The sequence below is a fragment of the Cryptomeria japonica genome, chromosome 5 (genome assembly GCF_030272615.1).
Source record: "Cryptomeria japonica chromosome 5, Sugi_1.0, whole genome shotgun sequence".
NCBI classification, from domain to species: Eukaryota; Viridiplantae; Streptophyta; class Pinopsida; order Cupressales; family Cupressaceae; genus Cryptomeria; species Cryptomeria japonica.
The window spans coordinates 572,448,973-572,472,581 of record NC_081409.1 but is presented as its reverse complement, the minus strand read 5'-3'; positions in this window follow the sequence as shown (position 1 = coordinate 572,472,581).

Below are 23,609 nucleotides of genomic sequence, written 5' to 3'. Positions count from 1 at the left end.
ATCCAAAAAAATCTAGTAACAAAATTTTTGCACATGACAGAGATTGGGCCTAAAACAAAATTATTGGGATCCTTGTAAGAGCATTTTTGCACATTATGGAATGGACAAGAAAAATATAGTAACAAAATTTTGTTGAAAATCATTAAAAGGATGTTAGGTGCCAACAAAAGGGCATGGGACTCAAAGTTGAATTTGGCAGTATGGGCAGATAGGGTAACAATCAAGAAGTCCATAGGGTTTGCTCCTTATCATCTTATTTATGGAAAAGAAGCAAGGTTGCCTCTGAACAACCTGCTCCCGGTGTATAAATTTGTTTCAGAGATATATCTAGAAGTTAATTTCATGGAAAATAGGTTGGTCCAGTTGGCTGATTTAGATGAGTATAGAAGAGAGGCTTAGGAAAAAAATATACAGAGCCAATAAATGGTAAGGCATTGCATGATAAGAAATTGTGTGACGGAACTTTTAAAAAAGGAGAGCGGGTGCTCAAGTGGAATGCAAAGGACCAAGACAAGGGCAAGCATGGAAAGTTTGAAGCACTCTGGCTAGGACCATACATCACCATGGACAAATGAGGAGAAAATTCATACTTTTTGCAAAACACTGATTGTGAAATTCAAGAGTTTCCAGTCCATGCACAATATCTCAAGCATTTCTTCTCTTAAGGAGCAAGGAGTATCTTTTTACTTTAGTAGTGTAGCCTTTATTTTCTATTTTTGTTCATTTGTTTTTATTGGTCTTCTTTCTAGAGATAGTTGAGATCTTGCTATGTCCCTAAAAGGAACATCATCCCCAAAAAGACCCACTATTAGCACATATTTTTGCAAAATATTTTTATGCTATTTAATGATGCATTCTATGTATATTTCTATCATAATAGCATTTACTGTTGGGTTGTATATGCAGGAGCTATGTTGCAGCATCAAAAAAATCTAACTATGACCTATTTTTTGAATGGACAACTATCACTCGAGCATGTTAAGGGTTGGCACTGAGTGGGGAATACATGAAGAAGTTTCATTATGACAGTATTGGGATCCTTATAAGAGCATTTTTGCACATGATGGAGATTGGGCCTATGTGATGGAATCTGACATTTAATTAGCACATATGAAGTCTCCATGGAAGATTGGAAGCATCAGCATTCATGAAGAGGAGCTTAATTTCCATGATTTTCAAATTTGAGTTATCGGCATAAGCTACCCTGACAAGACCGCCTAGTCAAAACAATGGAAGGATCTATCAGCGTAACATAGATTGACCACTCTGAAGGAGAGCTAAAAAGAAGTTCAGAATGAAAGGTGAATCAGTGTGTTGATCTAAGTAGATGACTTTATCAGAGCGACCTTCATCGAGGAGAAATCACGAAAAAGGGTTCATCGGCATAACATTCACTATCGGAGGCATGAGAAATGTGTTATGTCGATAGCCATGAGGCTATCAGTATAACTTACACCGATGAAGGAGAATACAAAGTGGATACTTTGAAGTCATTGGGATATCAAAAAGTGTTAAAAATAGCTACCTCAATACCCGATAGAATGGATATCATGCCAGATGGAAATGAGCTTTCATCGGGATAGCCTACACTGAAATAAGTGACTAGGAAAGTAACAAGGTGAAGTCATCAGGATAACATTGGCTAATCGGAAGAAGACATTTTTTGCTACACTGATACTTGATGAGGAAGCTAAGGTAGTTGCTAAGAAGGAGACCTCATTGGGGGAACATAGGCCGATAGACTAGAATAACATAAAGATAGACAAGCTGGAGCCTGATCTCATCGAGTCATCGGAGAACCATAAGATAGGTTTTCCTGACACTCGATAAGCTTTGCAACATGATGATCAAGAAGGAGGATTCATCAGGATAGGTCAGGTTTAGCAAAATGAAAGAAAAATGGCTACGTTGAAGCCCGATGGATTGATCAAGGAAACCTATGCCGATCAGAAAGATGGAAAGCTGCATCATCATTGCAAGTACAAATTGGAAAAGCGTACGATACGAGTGGTGCCAAATGATTGAATCATCAGGAGGAGTTATGTCGATTAACCGTTGTAAAATCTAATTCTAAACGGATTGGCCCACCATTATTAAATGCAGACAACAAGTAGGTTTGTGTTCGCACGAGGCAAATCATAGCAGGATTTCAATTGAGTAAATTCTTCTAATGAGTCAAATATATATATATGGGAGTTTGTACAAGGAATTTGCATAACAAAAAGATTGAAGTGCAATTGAACTGTAGAGAATTAAATTTCAGAAGGCTTCAAAGATTCAAATATGGAGGGTTCTAGTTCTAAAGGCAAGAGGAAGGTCATTGAAGTCTCTGATAGTGCCTGAAAGAAATCTAAAGGTGGAGAAAGCGTGCAGAAGCAAAGGTTGAATCAGGACATGATCAACAAGATGAACTGACCAGGAGCCAATTCCCGAAGGTCTAAGGTTAATTTTCCTATCCGTGATCAACTAGAGGATGATTATAAGGAAATTGGTGATGTCTGGAATAGAGTTAGGGGGCATGAATTATTCATCTACCATTACTCATGAAGACATAAGCCGATGTTGATATCTAATCTATGGATTACCGGTTTGGATAAGCTCATAGTTTCAAATGTATCCGTGAAGATTGAATTGTTGAAAACCTTGGTTAAGAACTACAATGCTATGAAGAGATGCATCCAATTTCCCAATGGTGATGCATTTATTCACTTCAATATGGCCACAATCTACGAAGTGTTTGATCTAAGTTATGAAGTAGATGTGTCTCTATCCTTTGAGGAATTGGAAGAAGAATATAGAACCATGGACATGACCTATCAAGGATAGACCTTAGCCATCCATAGGCTGGAGAAAGGGAAACTAACTAATGAAGATGGTCCACCCTACGATGTAAATATTTTCAGTCAGTATTTACGATACACATATATGGCTTGCAGATAGGTAGGAGGAATGGAAGCTCCAGATGTAGCACGGATGGAGCCATTGGTTCTTGCAACATATATTCAAAGGAATGAACCAAGATAGTATCTGATCGACAAACTACGTAAGGGTTTTCTGAATCTTCAGAATAACCCTGACAAGTCCTTCAAGCATTATTCACTATTGATGCATATTGTGTTGTTCTATGGAAGATTGAAAGGAATATGGCCAGATGGATTAAGGGTAAATCCTCAGAGAAAGGATGGATAGGATCATCTTGTACAGTTGTGAGGGTCACTGTGGGATTCGAGGTATGATAAATCTCACTATGTGAGATTTGAGGAATTTTTTGTTAAAACATTGTTTAGTGTTTATAATGTGTCATGTGAAGGGTCATTCTCATAAGTGATTAAAAGATTTCTTAGGCCACATGAATACAAGGATACCAGAGTCAACCATAATTGGGGAGACTGGTATACTTGCATAGATTTCACATTTGTTAGGATTTTTGGATTCAAAGGTGCTCCCTATGTGCTACCAAAGCCTGTGCCAGACCGAATTGCTTACTTGGAGATTGTGAGACAATTGAGTGTCTCTAATGCATGAAATTTTAGGGATGTCCATAAGAAAACCTCCTTACCTGGGACTCTTCAGTTTGGAGATTTCAGAATAGTCTCTACCAGTTTTTATGAAGCCATAAATAAGAAGCTAGTGGATGAATTCAATCCATATATACACGGACCAAGGATGAACTACGACCCAGAAGGTTACATCCACATGTGCAGAAAAAGACAAAACCTAGGAGATTATCTCCATGAGTACGATGACTATGAGGATCTTTGCAAGAATAAAGAGTTAGAAGAACTTGCAAATGTTATTGAGGACTTGGAAAGAATATTGGAAGAAAGGAAGTAAAGACTTGGGGATCTGGAAGGAGAAGAAGAACAAGATGTGGAAAGTGATTCTGGAGAGAATGAAATAGTTTCTAAACTTCAAGTACCAGAAAAAAGAAAATGAACCAGATACTCAAGACAAAATTGTAGCAAAATTGAATGTAGATTTGGATGCTAGGCTAGAAGAGCATACATCCTTTATATCAGATGATGAATTTGTTAAGTCAAAGGAGTTTAAGTCCTTTTTATATCATTTTAAAGGAAAGAAATTAAGAGGTGCAATGCCAGATGTGACACCAGAGGATGAGGCAAAAATGCTCAAGAAGCTAAAGGAATAAATTAATTCTGAGTTAGAAAACATGACCCCTCAAAAGGGAAGACAACTTCTTGTAGAGGTAGGAAACATTTTTTCCCAGGCTGGGACCTCAGTGCATCTTTTATTTTTGATAGCTTGTTGCATTCAGATAAGAAAGATTTTAAGCTAGACATTCAGGGTGTTAATGATATTTTTATTGGATCAAGATATGATCCAGATGATGAGGCTATGCTTTTATGGGCCCTCTATCCCCCAAATAGCAGGCCAAAGATTATAGATGTTGACAAGGCCATTGGCCATATGATGAAACTAAAAGTTGGAGAAATAGATCCCATGGTCACAGCAGAGATGGGGATATATCTTTCAAAGTTGAACAAAGCTTAGATGAAAAGGGAAATCGCAGAAAAGGAAAAATACAAAGCTTTGTATGAAGAACTATTGAAGAGAGGTGGTCATCTAGTGCCACAGATTATAGATGGTTGAAAGATAAAAAAGAGGTATGATTAATTGTTACAGGAGTACAATAAGTTAAAGAAATAGATGCGAACTATCAGAGTGGATGCAACATGTGTGTTGATCACTAAAAGATATGAGAATTTGCAGAAAGTATTAGAGGAATTCTGGACTATTTATCAAAAAAATATGGATAATATTGTATCACACCAGAGAATTTATGATAGATTAAATTTGTTATTGCAAGATAAAACACGGAGTGACAAAGTTGTCAGCAAGGTCAAGAAATCAATTAATGCTTATGAGAAATTTACAACTGAATTAAAAACTGAATATGAGGAGTGTCGAGGGATTATCCAACATGGATTCCCAAGTGTTATGGATGATACGAGGATGATAAAGGATAAAGGCCAATGGATTTTTTATTGCAGATCACTACTCAGTGTAGCCCTTAACATTTCCCATGCGGATACCTTGGACATGACTGAAATAAGGGAGCAAATGGAGAATTTTGTTACATTGGAAGTGGCAGTCAGAAATATCATCTTCAATCCTTGCACCTACAAATATGAAGGATATCTTTGGCATATTCAGAAGTGTGGTCAAAGGCTGGATGGAAAAAGTTAATTTGTGTCATTGTAATATGTTTTGTAATGTTTATGGTTGTCATAGCAGTTAGGGAGTTATTAGTTAGGTTTTTGTCAGTTTTTAGTTTATATTGATGAAAGGGTGTGTCCTTTCATTTGTGTCTTTTGACTCACATATGTATAAGGAGTCATTTTGTATGTAGAAGGTGGGGTTATGATTTTTCACATTGTCTATTGGGACTGCTAATATTGTGTTAAGGCAAGTTTATAGGAATGAAAAGTTATTTTTGTGCAAGCAAGAACATCATGAAGTACCTGTCAGTTTGCAGCTTTTGTACATCTTTTTATTCCAAAACTAATATATAGGATTCATTGTTTTATCTTCGGATCATTTTGTGTTACATTGTGTTGATGAATCAAGTCCTTCGGATAAATCTAATTTAGATTTGTTATAGTGTGCCATCACATGTTGTTGTATAAGAAACATAATTGTTTTTGTTTTTATTACAACACATAATGAAACCATTTTTAGCATTCCCAAAGATACTGAGAAGGGGGGTGAATCAGTATCTAACTAGTTAATGGATTTTTTGAACTTATTAAGCGAATTGCATGCCAAAATAGTGTACCGGTAAACCAGAAAGAATGCAGTAAATAAGATCAATAACCACAACATAGAAAGCACATCATAACACAATATTTTTAATGAGGAAACACGGTATGGGAAAAACCTCTGTGGGATTTGTGACCCACAACATTCACTCACTGGACAATAAATGAATATTACTTACAATAGGGGCCTGCACATGCAGGAAGGCCAACTACCTAAAGCCTACTGCTTAAATACAAAAGGGAACTCTCACTGACTTACAAAATTGGATTATGCAAATCCAATATCATATACTGCTTCGGTTCAGCATCTGCTATGCCAGGTTCAGTACCAGTTTAAGCTCATACAACTTCCATAAACCTTATTCCACAATCTGCCTTAATATTCGCATCTGCCTATTTCATTCATTCCTTGCTTACACAAATGATTTACAAGATCTCATACTTATATGAGTCCTATTACAATTTGCCTTGTCTACTTTACAAAAAGATTTTACAATTAGATACAAAATATAATAAACAAAATCTTGTCAGCTGGAGTGTCGATAAACATCTTTGTCGCTGTCGGTGTCGGTGCCGATGTCATAGGATTGTAAGGTTGCCATCAATGACAATACCTTCAATCACCTACAATTTCTCACTGGAGTGTGCATTTTCCAGCAATCTCCCCCTTTGGAATTGATGGCAACACTCATGAGAAAAAGCCAAAATTGTATCCAAAAAGTGTTGTCCAAAAATCTTACCAAAACTGTCTACTCCAAAATTGTCTTACCAAAACTATGTGCTCCCCCTGAGCAGATGATCTCTTCTGTCATACATTAATTGTGTGCTCCTAACTCCTTTTTCTCATCCTCTACTACTCCCCCTTTGGCATCAATGACAAAGGTTTTCATTCAATGTCAATTGAGTGTAGTTTCTGTCTGGATCCCTGTAATCGATTGGTTACAATCTTATACAAATCCGCTAATCCAAAATTTAGGCTATTATAGAACCTCTCACTATCCTTTAGTGTTTCTTCTATCCTTTGGATTGTATCGGTGAGTATGTGCATTTTCTCTTCCAGTGTCTTAAGTCCTAGAACAAGAGCCTCAGAAATCTCTTTTCTCAAAGAGATGAGGATATCTAGTTTAGGACCTAGTCTGCATTTCAGTTCCTTTGCCTTAAATTTTAATCTCTCCTTATCTTTTTCAAGTTTTTCAATTTTCTCTTCATAGCCGATAATTTCCTCTTCTACTACTGATATGGAGTCTAATGAACCTATTAAATTATCGGCAATATTATTGATTTCCTTTTTTTCTTTGTTGATCTCTGTATCTATATTCTTTGTCAAAATGTTGGTCTTACATGTATCTCTATACAATTTCTTGAAGTCCAAAATTGTCTTTCCTAGTGCCAGTAATAATGTATCAATATGTTCCTTACTCTTCTTTACTGTCTCCTCAAATAATTTTTCCTTCTCTTTATTTATTTTCTCTCTGAAAGTCTCCTCAATGATCTGATCAATTGTTAGTAGGTTTCCGGTTATGTACTTAGACAATGTGTCTAATTGGCTTAAAGAATATTTGTTTTCTATGTTACACTTGGGTGCAATCATCTTCAAAATTGGTATGGTGTCACCAATTGCCTTATATGAAAGTGCATTGCAATCAGTTATTTTCTTAATTGAATCAAGCAATATGAAAGTGCATTGCAATCAGTTATTTTCTTAATTGAATCAAGCAATATGAAAGTGCATTGCAATCAATTATTTTCTTAATTGAATCAAGCAATACCTTTTTTACATTGGTTGGCCGGAATTATGTTAGTGAAGAACTAGATGATTGACCAACTGCCTTAATGATCTATAATCCGCTAGTGTGAGGAACCTCTTTGCTTGTGGTGACCTCTGGTAGGTCAGTTTGAGTCTGCATTTCTACTAGCAAGGGTTTTGGTTTCTCAGCTGATGTCAGTGGCACAGTCTCTGCATTAACCTTTACCTCATCCTTCTTCTCTTCTGATTTACCTGTGTGTACCTCGGTCTGTTTCTCAGAGCTTTCCACTATCGGTTTCTCTGATTGTGACTCTTTGTTTTCTACCGATTTTTCTCTGTTTACCTCTGAACTATCTACAACTGGTATCTCAACAGATTTGTCAGAGCTATCATTTGTCGGTTTCTCAGTATATACATCAGTCTTTCCAGCAACCAAGGGATCAGTTGACTGTTCAGTTTGTTGCTCAGTCCCAATTTCAATATTGCCAACTATGTCCTCAACATTTGTCTCAACTGTAATGTCTTCTACCAGTGGCTCAATTGCCACATCTCTCTTTTTAGTTGTTTCCTTATTGACCACAATGTTGACTTCATGTGTGTCAATATTCATTGTATACAACACCTCTGAATTAGGATTTGTGTCCTCATGTGTTGTCTCCATACTCTCAACATTATCTGTTACCGGTGGTGTATCAACAGTTTGTGTCGGTGGAGTATCAGAAGAAGGTGGGGGCAAGTTATCTGTTATCTTTTTGATCGGAGGTCCACCTACCTTACCTTTACTTTTATCCTTTTCCTTTTGATAGACTTTAAAAGTCTTTAGTCGTTTAAGATCGTCTTGCTTTTCCTTCTCTACAAAGAAGATATCCCATTTATCAGCTTTCTTCAGTGATCTAATTTAATCTACCAGCCATTAATGCTACATGTTAGTGACCGATTGAAAATATTGTCCGGTTTGCCTCACTTATTAGTTCATCAATCTCTTCTATTGAATTCACTGGGTGAACTACAAGTAGTTTTTCTATCTTCATCTTTTTATCTAGTTCAACAATTCCTATTCTTCTTACTTCTAACCTTCTATACAATTCATTGGGTAAATCATCTACAACCTCAATCAAAAAAAATTTGTAGATATCCAAGTGTAGGATAACACTGTTTTCTATGCTTTCTTTTTCTTCATTTGAAAATGTGTTATACAACTTGCTAATGTTTGATAAGTTACCATCTTCAGTTATTTCATGTAGAAGATTGTCAAGTGGAGGGACAACTTGCTTTTCTTTCTTCTTTCTTGGAGTCATCTTCTTTGTCGGAGGCCTAACTGCCTATTATTTTTGTCTTGTTCTCTTGGGTGCAGGAGAGGGTACTAGTGAGGGTTTTCTTTTTCTTTCTACCCTTTTAAACTTTGTCTATATTTCACTGTCAGAGGAGGTAGAAACCAATGAAAGATGTGTTTCCATTTGTAATCCTTCCAAGTCGCTCTCCTTAATACCAATTTTATTCAATATGTTTTCCTTGATTGTTTTTGCGTACCTTGTTCCTTTTCTAACCGTTTGTTTAGTTTTTTTTATTCTATTCTGTGATTGAATTTTTCTTTCAATTGTTTCCACATTTTCAAATACTTTTCTGATGGTTCTTTGGGGGCTTCTAGAAGGGCTTTTGCATAAAGTTTCTATTATGTTCTCATCTACCTCATATCCCATTTTTGTAACCCAAATTGTCCTCAGAACCACTGCCTCCATCCAGATTTCATCTTTCTTTATGAAAAAGCATATTTCCTTTTGATACTTATCAACTATAGCTTGAGATAGCCTTATCTTGGTTTTCATCCTAGCCTTTAGTGCCTAAAAATATTCATTTATGTTCTTCTCCCTATCATCTCCCATGTTGTTTAGAATATAAAGAATTTGTTTTCCTACCGGTATGTCAAATCCAAAATCCTTTCTACCAATACCGGAAACTTCCTTGGTGATATATAGCAATAAGAATACAAGTAAGTTTCCAAATTTGAATGTCCCTTTCTTGTCCCCTTTGATTTTCATCAGATTGTCTATTAGCTCATCTTTTAACCATTCGCATATGTCAATCTTTGCATTGTTGTTTACCATGTCATAAGCACTTTTGATACATAAGCTAGAAATAGAGTTTAATCTGTTGGCATGTGTAGCCTTGTATCCAAGAATCATGCTAATGAATTTTACTTTGATATCCTTTACATCGTTGACTCTCAAGGATCTCTTGTCATAGGTTGCACCAATTAGGGTCATTACAGTGTCATTTGGAACCTTTTTAGTTTTGTCAGGCCTGCTATCGATGGAAGGTAAGCCTATCACTGCCCTAACTGCCTCTTTTGTTATATTGTGAATGGAATCCAACCAAAAGAACTCCCCATGTACTATGCTTAATACAATCCTTATAACATCCTTTGTAAAATCAAGGATACTAAGAATCTCCATAAAACCTAGGGTTTCAACTATCTTATGTTCCGGTTTCACATTTCCATTAACATCACAATTTATTGTTGTATGCATGTTCATTATCTCTTCAGCTCCTAGTTCTTCAATATGACAATGTATGTAAATTCTAGGATCCTCAGCATATACAACTCCTTTGGGTATTTTTGAAAATGCTCCTAGGGTATCATCTTTCTTCATAATTTCAGGAATAATTTTAAATACGGGTCTAGGGTGCTTAACAACTTCAATTACAGTAGGATTTGCAATGAATTCAGGTGCAGAGGAGGAAGCCATTGTATAAATACCTTAATCTTCCCTTAGGTATGAGTGCTTGAATGATTTGCTTCACTTCTCATTGTGGATGCCTTCACTCGGTATTTTTGCGCTCTAAGGAAATTTGAATGCTCAATGAATGAAAAAGAGAAAAAACACTTGCTTTATAATGTCATTTCCTTCAACTACCACATTAAATGCCTGTCAGTTAAGTGAAACTTAACACATCTGATGGTAAAGAAGTAATTCAACTTCTCACCATCAACCGAGGGTAAATTATTATGTTTTTCAATTTGTTGTCATACCCCCAAAAGGTTTCTTTTCAGTTAGATGAAGAATCTCCTGTCGGTGGAGTGATACTCTGTTCTACCGATGAAGGAATGGCTTCATTAACATTTTGATCTGACTTTCTAATCCATTGTTTTGAGAATTCTTGTTTTACCTCTTCAACTTTCTCTTTACCTTTCAAACCGGGTCCTTTGTTATTTGTCGGTGATGCCTTACTTCTACAAAATTTTGCAATATGTCCAATCTTGTTACAAGCATAACAAGTCACATTGTTTTTCTGAATAGCTTTTCCATATCCTATGCTGATATGTGTTCTGCATTGATTAGATAAGTGTCCAAATCTTCTACAAACATAACATCTTACATTCAATCTGCAATTTTCTGAATTATGACCAACTTTGTTGCATTTAGAACATTGACCTGTGGGTGCATTGGTGTTCTGATAATTTCTAGATCTACACTGATTTTCTCTATGACCATACTTGTTATAGTTAAAACATTTTCCATTGAATTTGTAAGCATTAGGTTGTCTTACCGGTTTACTATGATCATGATTGTTTGTAGTGTCGGAGCTTTCACCAACTTCAAAGCCAAGGCCATTTGTATCTCCATTAGGTTTCTGATTTTTCAACATGTCATCAAGTTCCTCTAAACTTTTCTTGAATTTTTCTTTGTGTTGATTTGCAGTAGCCAACTCAATTTCTAAGAAATCTTTCTGTCTCATGAGTTCAGTTTTATCATGCTCCAAGTGAATTATATCTGTCTTCAACATATCATTTTCATGACTGAGTCTTAGATTTTCATTTCTAGCATCATTGATTCTCCTAGTCAAGTCATCTTCATTCTTCTTTTAGTCTTCAATGTCTTTACAAAACCTCATAGTCATATCTTGCATCTCATTCCTCAAGGCCATGTTTTCTTGCTTCATCTTACTTACAAGATCATTAAGAGTTTCTTTTTCATTATCATCACTTTGTATCTTCTCATGAAGTTCTCTTCTTTTGTTCCTAGCAATAGTGAGATTTTCTTGAAGTCCTTGAATGATTTCCTGTGTAGCCTTCAGATCATATTCAAGTTTCATATTCTTCTACTTTTTTGCATCATAACCTGAAAGAGTTGTTTCCAATTGCTTTCTCAGGTTTTCCATTTGTACCAGTGTCAGAATCTTTCTCAAGTTGTTAGGCTTTTGAAAATAGAGGACCGGGCTCTAATACCAATTGTTAGGATTCCCAAAGATACTGAGAGGGGGGCTGAATTAGTATCTAACTAGTTAATGGATTTTCTGAACTTATTAAATGAATTGCATGCCAAAATAGTGTATCGGTAAACCAAAAATAATGCAGTAAATAAGATCAATAACCACAACATAGAAAGCACATCATAACAAAATATTTTTAATGAGGAAACCCAGTGTGGGAAAAACCTCAGTGGGATTTGTGACCCACAATATTCACTCACTGGCCAATAAATGAATATTAGTTACAATAGGGGCCTGCACATGCAGGAAGGCCAACTACCTAAAGCTCACTACTTAAATACAAAAGGGAACTCTCACTGACTTACAAAATTGGATTATGCAAATCCAATATCATGTACTGCTTCAGTTCAGCATCTGCTATGTCAGGTTCAGTACCGGTTTAAGCTCATACAACTTCCATAAACCTTATTCCACAATCTGCATTAATATTCTCATCAGCCTATTTCATTTTGTCCTTGCTTACACAAATAATTTACAAGATCTCATACTTATATGAGTCCTATTACAATTCACCTTGTCGGTTTTACAAAAAGATTTTACAATTAAATACAAAATCTTATTAGTTGGGGTGCCGGTAAACATCTTTGTCGTTGCCGCTGTCGGTGTAGAGTCTACCGGTATCATAGGATTGTAAGGTTTCCATCAATTACAATACCTTCAATCACCTACAATTTCTCATTAGAGTGTGCATTTGCCAACAACTATTGCAGTGATAGTCTTACATATTGTGAGTTTTTCAAATTGTCTCCAAAGTTGATTAAAATATTTGTCCACTAACACATTAATTGTCAGATAAGGCACTAGTCTATTGTTAGTATTTGTGAGTAATTTTGGTGTGCATAAGGTCCTCATCAGGGAAACATACTTCTTATTCCTATCAGTATTGTTCTTTCATAATTACTTAAAGTTCTGGCAGCATTCTCTTACAAATATTCAATTATAATCAAATACACTCTTGTTTTCATATTTAAGCAATTAAATGCACACAATATAGCAGAGTTGCAAGTCAGTTTGCCAAGCCCATAAAAAACTTATGCATTAAGTTTAAATTCACTATAAAGAAGCCCCTTTGTGCTTTGGAGTTTAAGGTATGCCCGTCTAGGTCTAGTGGAGCCTGAAGTGTAGAGGAATTTGGTCTTTGACCATTCCTGTTTGTTGGACAAAATTGATTGGATCAGTGAGGAATTTGGCAAGTTCCTTTTGATTTCCAATCTATGGTTTTGGGAACCAACACAACCTCCAAAGAAGGAGACTGATTTTTGAGTGATATAAGAATGGTAAGTTAATCCCCTCTTCTGGAATGAGATTTGAATTGATTGAATTGTGTACTTATGACCAAGTGAAAAAGCAACAAAGATCTGATTATAACTCGAGATAGAAGTGTAGGATGAAGTTGTGCACCTGGATCTGGCAATAATATGTCGAGATGAAGTCGCCCTATGAATTTGAGAAAAAGTTGCCTAGATCGTGGAAAAAGTGTACATGATCCTTTCGAAAAATCTGCGAAACAAAAAGGGTTTTTCCGCCTCTACAAATGGTGTCCAAATTGGAAAGTACCATTGCGCACCTACAATAAGAGAGGAAAAGAGGTTGGAATTGGGGGTTTGCCTTCAGGTCAAACCCCAGTTTTAGAATTAACCAAATGATGAAAGAAAGTACTTGCAAGTAAATGTAAATGAAAAACTGAAATGTAAATCACCTCAAGGGAGGTTGTGATAGAAATGTTGATAGAATTTCTTGTATGAAGTTGAATGTTGGAATGAATATCCTCTTCAATGGTTGAATCCTTGACTTGAATGCAACACCTATACTTGAAAGGAGACTTGAGAATGCTCAATGATGGAAAGGAATGCTTGAATTCTCTTGAATGCTTGAATGCATGATCTCATGATCTCATGTATTTTTCCTCTCACTTATTAAACTTATGCAAATGAGGGGACAAATGCAACTTATATATTTGTTAATTAGGGTTATCTGACTGATTTTACATCACAGGTTGACACTTGGGGAGTTTTCCTGGTCAATGCACAACCACCAAAGCACAATTGGAAAGGGTTCTACCCCAAAATAGGGCAGGGACATGGGTGCCACACCCTTGTCTTACCCTTTTTTCCAAGACAAAATGCAGTTTGGGCAGTGCAGAGGGAAAGAAAGATGCAGTTTTCAGGTGTCGCGCAAGTTTTCGGTCTCTGATCAGGCTTAGGGATTTGATTCGCATGCATGAGGACCCTAATGTGGTCAAAAATTACAAGGGTCATAATTTTATGATGCTACAATACTATTATGAAAATGGTGTGTATGTCAAAATATGTAAATCTACTTCCTACAATCTAAGTTGAAGAATTTCATAAATTTATGTACTTATCAAATCAAGTACCCACCAAAGTGCTTGACATCACTCCTAAAGAATTACAAACCAAGAATATGCATTGTGTTTCACATCTTGGATTTTTTGGGTGTATCACCTTCATGTATGCATTTTCAAGGTGTAGATGACAAAGTTGGAAGAAAAGCTCAAAATATATTTTTATTGAGTATAATTCGAATTGAAAGGGATTTTGGCTTATGGATTCAGTTACAAATAATATGTACATAAGTATGGATTTTTTAATGAAGGGAAAAGATGCAATACCTCTTCCTCATCACCATCTCTCAATTCTCAAACACTGAGAATTATGGAACTTGAATATGAGGAATTAAGTGATGAAGAATAAGAAGAGGCTTTGTTTCCAATGTACAAATTTTCATCTCTTTCACCACCTCAATCCTCATCTCACGTGCACAAAAATATTCATAAGAGTTATTATACCATAGCTAGTGAAGGATGTAGATAAGTCTTCCATTGGACCAAAAACTCATGGAAAGTCTTGCAAATCAACTTCGCCATAATACGTATAGTTAATCAAAGTTATGAACTCAAATAATACTACAAGATTGAATCACCACCTTGGAAAGATGCAATGAATGTCAAAGAATAATCATTATGAAGAAATAATACATAGGAACTTGTTGATCTTTCACCAAGGAAGAATGTTATTAGATGTGAATGGGTCTTCATAATCACATATAAAGTAGATGGTAGTTTCAACATGTACAAAGATAAAATTGTGGCTAAGAATTATGCTCAAAAGTAAGGTGTTGAGTATGATGAAATATTTTTTCCATAACAATTATCAAGAGTATCTTTTTCAATGGATAACTCAAAGAAGAAGTCTATATGACTCAAATTGAAGGTTATGTTGCACTTGGACTACAAAAAAAAGTGTTGAAACTTATGCAATCCTTATACAATTTGAAGAAAGGTCCCTAAGCCTAGTACATCAAGATTGATGAGCATGTCCTTCAACATGGATTCACTAATAATCCATATGATCTCCCAATCTCTACCTCATAGCAAGGGGGAGACTATAATTTATGTTGATGATCTGGTCATTACAAGGACTTCCTTGCAAATGATAACAATTACAAAGAATGACATCAAATGATCATTCGACATGAAAAATTTGAATCTCTTGGGTTATTGTCTTGGCCTTGAAAGGTGGCAACAAAAAAATCAAATTTTTCTCTTACTTTAAATGTGCCAAGATATTTCTCAATAAATTCAAGTTGGAAGATTGTAAACCTATGTCAACCCCTTAAAGATAGGATTGATACTTTTCCACATATATTTATCGCCTCATGTGAATGCTTCTCTTTATTGTATTGATTAGGAGTCTCATTTACCCAACCTCCATTGTGCCCAATATTAGCTATGTTCTTAGCTAATCTCTAAGTTTATGCAAGAACATAAGGCTTCCCATTGGAAAGCAACAAAGAATGTTTTGAGATACATTCATGGTACAATGGAATATAACTTGGAATACAAAAGACTATCATATATATAAATAATAATAAGATATCGGTATCATATGTATAGGGTAATCTAACTTACTTATTATATTTTATTATTTGTATCGATATTATATTATAGTCTTAGATATAATTCTTAAAACTCAAAAAAAATTGCCTATATTTACTACATTGAGGTATCATTTTTCACTTTTGAAAGTTTTGGTATTAAGTTAAGATGTATTTCCTTCATAGATTTATAACAAGCCTAGCTTTACTTTATTGTACTTGAGCAATAATATATAAAAAATAAATTCTTTTTAATGTCAATAACTACCTTTATTTTAGTTTTCTAGATAACTTGAATAAAATATAAAACAAATATTGGAACAAAATGTTATTATACTATAAATTAAAGTAAAGGTCAAATAAATACAATACAAATAATAAAATCACATTTTGATATATTCCAATTAAAATCCAACAAATATTTCTAATATCACCTAACAAAGTCTATATATACACCTAATTAGCAATAAATAACATGTGTAATAACATGCTTCTATACAAGCCTAGAGAACATTAGTATTCTAGAAATATTATGATTGATAGTTCCAAGCTTCTTATGATTTTGTGTTGGCATATACCAAACACATTATTGCATGCATAACACTACTTATATACAACATATCTCTCCCCTAATTTCCTAGATGTTGCTTAAACACCTCTAGATTTTATTTCTAGTTATATTGGCATCACCGTGACTCGCTTTTGTAGCATTCACCCTAATATGGTATATGTACAAAAAATTTATGCAATATCTATGATACATTTAAATACATTATAGTCTTTCAACATGCAAAGGAAGGACATGGTATAAGTACTCAAACTCAAAAGTGATTTAACAAACCAAAAGTTTAAATTTAATTCAATTACTATTGATCAAATTAGAAACAAGTCAATAAGTTGATAAAATTGTTGAATTATTCTTAAAAATGAGGAAATGTTGTCTTGTATTAAGATTTAAAAGTAAAACAAACATACCCCCCCTTTTTTAATTTTGGAATCGCCATCTAATTTTTTTCTAAGTATTTCTTTATCACTTCATGTTTGAAGCTCCTTGTCATAGGGTTTGTGAGTTTTCAAAGTCTTGTCATGCAAGGTGTCTCTTTTCCAAGCTTGTCATGGGGTTAGGAATTTCCAAAAGTATCTGATCGCCCATAGTCTTATGCTTCAGTCGCTCTAGCAGGAGTTGTGGAAAGTTTGTAAGTCTCGATCATAGGTTCATAAGTTCATATTTCCCCCGACCGAGTGAATTGTCAATCCCACCTAGGTCTTGGGGCGTCGCCTTTGCGTTAAGTTGTTGTACAAACTAATGTTGTTTTCCTTGCCAGCAAGAACAAGACAAAATAAAAGGCTGTTTTAAAAGGCGAAATAAATGCAACATTTAAGGCATGCCACACCACTCAAGGACATACATGGGGTGGCGAATAATTTTTGAACTAGCTCTCATTTTTTATTTTTCACAAAGTGCATTATCTAGCTTGTGTTCATGTAGAGTGTAATACAAAATCACTGGGCGAGTGTGTGAGACATAGAGGTTGAAAAATTAAACCTAGAGACTTTCCTACAAGAGCTTGAAGGGGATAGGAGAGCTTTGTTACAAGAAAGAATCCTTCAGTGTGGCTTGGCTTTCGTAGCTAGTTTTTTGACTAACATGCCTTGTGTAAATTTAATTATTATGTGTTCTGAAAGATATAACCCAGATGTGAGGCCCTACCCCGACTCAACTTGACATTTTCAGTTATTTGCATATTGAGACTATTATGGATGCTTTATTTTATGCTTTATGGATTTAGAACCTATATGACTCCATGATTTGGATCACATTGACGTATATTGATGCTTCATTTTATGCATTTTGATTATGAAACTTTATATGTTGCTAGAATAGAATTACTTTGAAATGGTGAATGTCATTATTGGAATTGCAGAACTTCATTTTGATGATAGAAAAAAATGATGCTTATTTTAGGAATGGTTCAATTTTGAGAATTATGATAATTGCTTATGTGGAATCGAATGTGAATGAATGAGATATTGAATTATTACTGTCAAATGTATGAGTGTTTGATGTGCAATGAAACCTATGTATTTAATTATGTATAATTGTGATTACTTGGAATTACTAATGTGTTAATTGAGATGCACAGGAAAATTATCCATGTGACCATGGAATAAATATGGAGAACCAAACCTAGACCAATGTACGTTTGTTAAGCCAGGGGTTGTCTATTTGGAGAGACAACACCCCGTTTGTAATGTATTTTATTTGTGAAAGTAAATTATGCATGTGTGTTAATTTGATTTTATTTAATTGTGCAAACCTACAAGAGACAAATTCCATGTGTGATTTTTATATTGTATTTTATTGTGTCACTTGACACATGTGCTGATTAGTGTCATTGATTTTGACTTGTCTCTTGGAGGGAGTTTTGTTTCTACCAAAGCCATTCAAACAAAAGAGTGTGGTCCCAAATTTGCCTTGGGTAGGGAGTCTTGGGAGTGGTCAACTCAGGTTTGACCCGTATGTTAACTTCAGTTGGGTTTCTAAGGGGTCAAATGGACTCCTAGGGTCAGTTTTAGGGCTTTTCCAAAGGTCCAAAGGGTATACCTATGGGTTAGGGGTATTTTGAAACATGTGACTACTCCCATGTGACTGTTTAGTCACCTCAAAAAGTGGTTTTCCCAAGGTGAGCGAAAATTCAACTTAGAAGGTTCCTCCTGGGATAGACAACCTTCCCTTTTGATGTCAAACTCTCTTCCCCATCCTCTCTCACCTTTTCCCTTTCCAGTTTTAGTAATATGTAAGAGGTTGGAAAGAGCAACCAATGGGAACTCTCACCTCACCCAAGGGGTTGGGAAGTGTGTGAGAGGCCTTCTTAGGCAAGGATTAGGGACTTAGTGAGTAATCACCCACTCTCCATGGTTGGAGATTATGCAATTTTTGAAATTTAGTTGTAGGATAGAATTTTGGTGAAGGTGTTGGTGGAAAGTTTGTGTGGATTTGGGCAGCTCATCCCCAACTAAGTCTAACATATCTATTGGCAGATTAAGGTTGGTTTACTTCCTTATGTTTATGTGGTTTATGTTGTTGTTTTTTTTGAAAGAAAGAATTGCTTGTATGAAAAGATGTGTATATGTAATTTGTTGTAGGAGAAAAATGTAAGTTTTCATTTCCATGTTCTTGTTTATGTGTTCTTGTTTTGGGAGTGTCCAAGACCTCCTACTCTTGGGAGAGTAGGATGGTCTTGGGGTGGAAGAAGCATGATAGCCTTGGGTGAGAGGCTCTCCTTAAGGAGAGTGATTCTCAAGGGTGTCCTTTGTGACCCTTGCTGCATAGCCTTGTGTATGCATTTGGGGGTCATAAGGGGAGAAAATATGGCTTTTATGTCTTTGGGGGGCATAAGTTGTGTAGATGAAATTTGTTGTATTTTGTTTTGCCATGAGGTGGCTTGAGTTGTATTATGCTTGCAATCTCCCCAATGGTACTTGGTCCACTTCCACCTGTGGAAAGTTCATCACTAGTTGTGGTGAGAGTGTAGCTTGGGATGGGAAAATGCATGTTTGAGTGTTTGCCTTTGTGTGTTGTGTTGTTGTCTGTTTGTGACCCGTCTAGTACTTGGTTCTCCAAGCTCGGGGGTGGCTTCTAGTAAGCCTAGGCTGGGAGGTGAGCTCTCCATGGTCAAGTTGCATTTTTATTGCAGGTTGCTTGGGATGGGAAAAGAAAAGAGGAAGGGCTTTGTTGCTGTTTTGTGTTGCAAAAAAATTTGAAAGAAAGTGTATTTAATATTGTAGCTTGTATGAAAAAAAGGGGAGCTATTGTTGTATTTATTTCCAAAAGAAAAGAGGTGTATCTATTTTATCCTTGTTCCTATGGAAAGGAAATATTAGTTGGGTTTCAAACCCATTTGTATTCTTATTTACTTTGTATTTGAAATTGCTAAAGAAATATATTTTTCCTACTTTGGTTAGTTTTGCAAAGAAAAAAAAAAAAGAGATGGAATATATGAACTTGTATTTAAATCTTCATTTTTTTTAAGAAAAACGAAATGATGTTGTTGCATTTATGTTTATTCTGCAAATAAATTAATTTTGTTTCTATATGTTCATTTATGTATATTAATGTTGCTGCAAATAAAAGAAATCTGTCATTTATTTTTCCATGTAATGCAGAAAGTATTTTTCCATTTAATGCAGAAAGTAAATCTTATTGTAGTAGCTTATTTTATCAAAAAAATAGCATTTAGTTTTAGTTTTAATTTATTTACCAAAAAGATTATGTTTTAAGATTGCTGTTTAGGATGCATTAATAGTACAGAATGCTTTAAGCAAATAAACAAAATTAGTTCTCCTCTTTCCTCTAAACTAGGTCTAATATGCTAAAGAGATAAATAGTTGGAGTTTTGCATATAAGAGAGATAAGGGCAAATTTAAAGCCTAATTATAAAAAAATCTAGAAAATGTATATTACATCTATTTTAGACTGCAAACCATTTATTAGCTTTCTGCATGTTATAAAATATATATATATATATATATGTATGTATGTATGTATGTATGTATGTATGTATGTATGTATGTATGTATGTATATTTACACATAAAAAAAAAAGAATATTAATCTGGAAACTTAAATATCTTCTGAGCAAAATGATATATATAAAAATTGGTAAACACTTTTAAAAAATAAAATAAATAAAAAATTAAAAAAAATAACATTGTTTGGAGGGCAAAGGCCGCAGCCGTGGGCGGCGCCATCCACAGGCTTTCGCAGCCATGGGCGGCGACGTCCATAGTCTATGAAATCCGCAGCTGTGGGCGGTGACGTCCACAATCTGCAGAAGCCGCGGCTATGGGCGGCGACGTCCACAGTCTATGGAAGCCGCAGCTGTGGGCAGCGTCGTCCACAGTCTGCGGAAGCCGCAGCTGTGGGCGGCGACGTCCACAGGCTGCGGAGCCCACGACCGTGGCGACGCTGTCCGCAGCTCGCACTAACCCCCTGCACCGCCTCCTCCCAAACCTCCACTCGGCTTCCCACCTCCCGAGGAAAAGCTCCCGGCTCGGCCCTGCGTGCCCACCGTGGAAAAAGTTTAAAACGCTGCTCCCTCCTTTGGGCGCCATCCTCTTCCACGACCTGCACACACCACACACAAAAAAAAAAACATTACACACACACACACAGCACACACAAAATAATATTTATCACACACATGCCCTAACCCTAATTTCGGGTTAGGACAAACACTTATGGATTTTAAAAGAAAATGTGTGAGGGGCATGAGTATTATTTTTTAAAAAAAGGGAGTTAGGGTTATCATGGGGACTTTTATAATTTTCTTTTAATAAGGTAAGGTATAAAAAAAAAGAGAGGGGGAAGGAGGGCCATCACTACAACCCTTGAATCATATATATATATATATATATATATACGTGTATAGATGGTCATTTTTACATTTCCCATGCCCACCTTATATATATATATATATATATGTTTTAGATATATAGTATCTACATATATATATATATGTATGTAGAATTATGTATATATATATTTGAAACCAAATGTTTAATTACAAATCATTTATAACCACTTTCTAATGTTATAGGAGTGAAGAAGTATTTTAATAAGGAATTTTAAACTTAAACTCTTGGGAGGATAAATCTTAGGGGATTAAAATGACCCTTGTATGTCAAGTTGGCCCCTTTATTTGAAATTTATTAGACACCTTTTAATTAAGGGAAATTTTACTTAATAGATTTATAAACCAAAGAGTTAGGGTAAATTAATTTTAGACCCTCAGTATTAAAGAACTATAAGAGACTATTGATCAATTAATTTAAAGATCATATATTAAGTTTGAGATTAATTGCTAAGAGAGTTTAATTATTTATTAATGGAAGATTAGTGATAACTCTTTTGGAGAAATATTAGCTCGCTTATAACTTAGATTATTTATCGCTTTATTAATTTAGTTGCTTGATTTATTTAAAACATAGTTAAGACCAAACTAGTTGCATTATTTTAATTAAGTTAGTTGTACTAGGTTATTTATTTAAAAAAAAAATTATTCCGTTTGTGCCCAAAAGTTTGGACATGACACCAAAGACGTAGGAAATCCGAGCAGACAGGGGTAGGGTTGTAGCACAGATTAATGCTGAAAGCGTCTCTTGTGCTTTGTGCCTTCTTGAGAAGAAAGCCTCTGAATACATGTCCATTCTAGCTAGTGAAGAGTTTCAAAATGCATGGAGACTGGTGTATGAACTACATTGCCAAAAATTGGTTGAAGTATGAAAAAGGAGGTAAGTCTCAATTGCCTGCCAAATTGAAAAGAATGAATTTCAAGGATGAAGTTGTAGAGATTATAGTCCCTCTGCATCGTGTTGTAGGGAGTGCTTGCACTGATTCTTTTGAATTCTGGATGTGCCATTTTATCTTGGTGATGTGTGCTCCCAGGAGTTTTATTGACTGGGCTTCCATCATTAGCTATCATTTGCATGAACAATTGCGGAATTTCCATCAATCTCTTGCCTTTCATATGTGTTTGTACCTGATTTTTCATACTAGCTAGTCAAGAGTTTGCTTGGCTAGGGTTATAATTGCATCATCCTCTCCCTGCATTTGCACCCATCTACCGAAAATTTTCCCAGCTCACCATGCGTAAATGATGCGGCCATAACCGGTGAATCCTCAAAAGAGAACTAACCGGCTTATGAAGAAAGAGTAACACAATGAAAGCAAAAATAAAACATAGAAAGATTACATAAGCAAATCATATTATTGTCTATTAACCTCTAGTAATCAACCGATTATCATCATACAAACATCATAGAACATTGGGTAGTCAACCAGTTACATACAAGCTAACATGCCAGATACAATCCATCTGGAACTCTCAAAGTCAACCGGATATCTAATCACGAATCTTAAACCTTTTTTCAATCTCTACTACCCTATAAATGATTACATGATGCCATATATATACCCTCTGGAACATATCCGGGTTGGCCACAAAAGATTACATTTACCAAGACAGGAAAATGAAACGTGTAAATAGGTCGGCCCCAAGAATGAAAGAAAATTCTCTAGAAAAGAACCACCAAGAAGTGTGGATCAATAGTCTGGTCAGACAAGGACTTAGGAACATTAAGCAAGACCCAAAATAGATCCTCACGCCAAGAAACCACTCTTAAAAAGAAGAATCTCCAACCGGTAAGCCTAAAACTGCCTCGGAACCCAAAAATAGTCAAACCGGAAGCAATATCTTGCCGGAACAGAATCTAAATGGACTAAAAATCTGGAATCAAGCATATAAACTTGCTTGGAAACCGAAAATATGATCTGCAATGAAAACCAAGCCACTTCCGGAACATACCGGTAGGAACATAGAAAACTGCACACAGAATTGAATAAGAACTAAATTGAAAAGAAATATTTTTGGTTGATGCAAGATTGCTCATAGACTAGGGATGCTCCTGCATCAGTAAGGGTATGCTAGATTTTTCTCATGTCAATGATGTATTCTTAATGGGTATGGTTAGAAAACTAGAAGGAAACCCTGGTTTACAAATTTCTCGTGACTCTGCTACCTTTGTGATGAAGTTTGGAATTTCTTCACCCAATTTGACAGGTTCACATATCTTAGGATTGGGATTTTTGAAAAGGCCCAGTTGAAATTGCCTCACTTTCCATTTGATTATATTGTTTTCTTGGAAGTTTGCCTCCAGATGGTTGTGGTGAATGTTAAATATCTGAACATGGGAAAGAAAGGATACCCCTTCCCATTGTCCACACCTCATTTCACTTGGAAAACAAAAAGCACTGCTAAGGCCATGGAAAAAATTCTAGAGAAGTTTCATTTTCAACCTCTGTTGTCTAGAAATAACTTTGAAAACAAGGGATATGTGAAGCACAAATTGTAC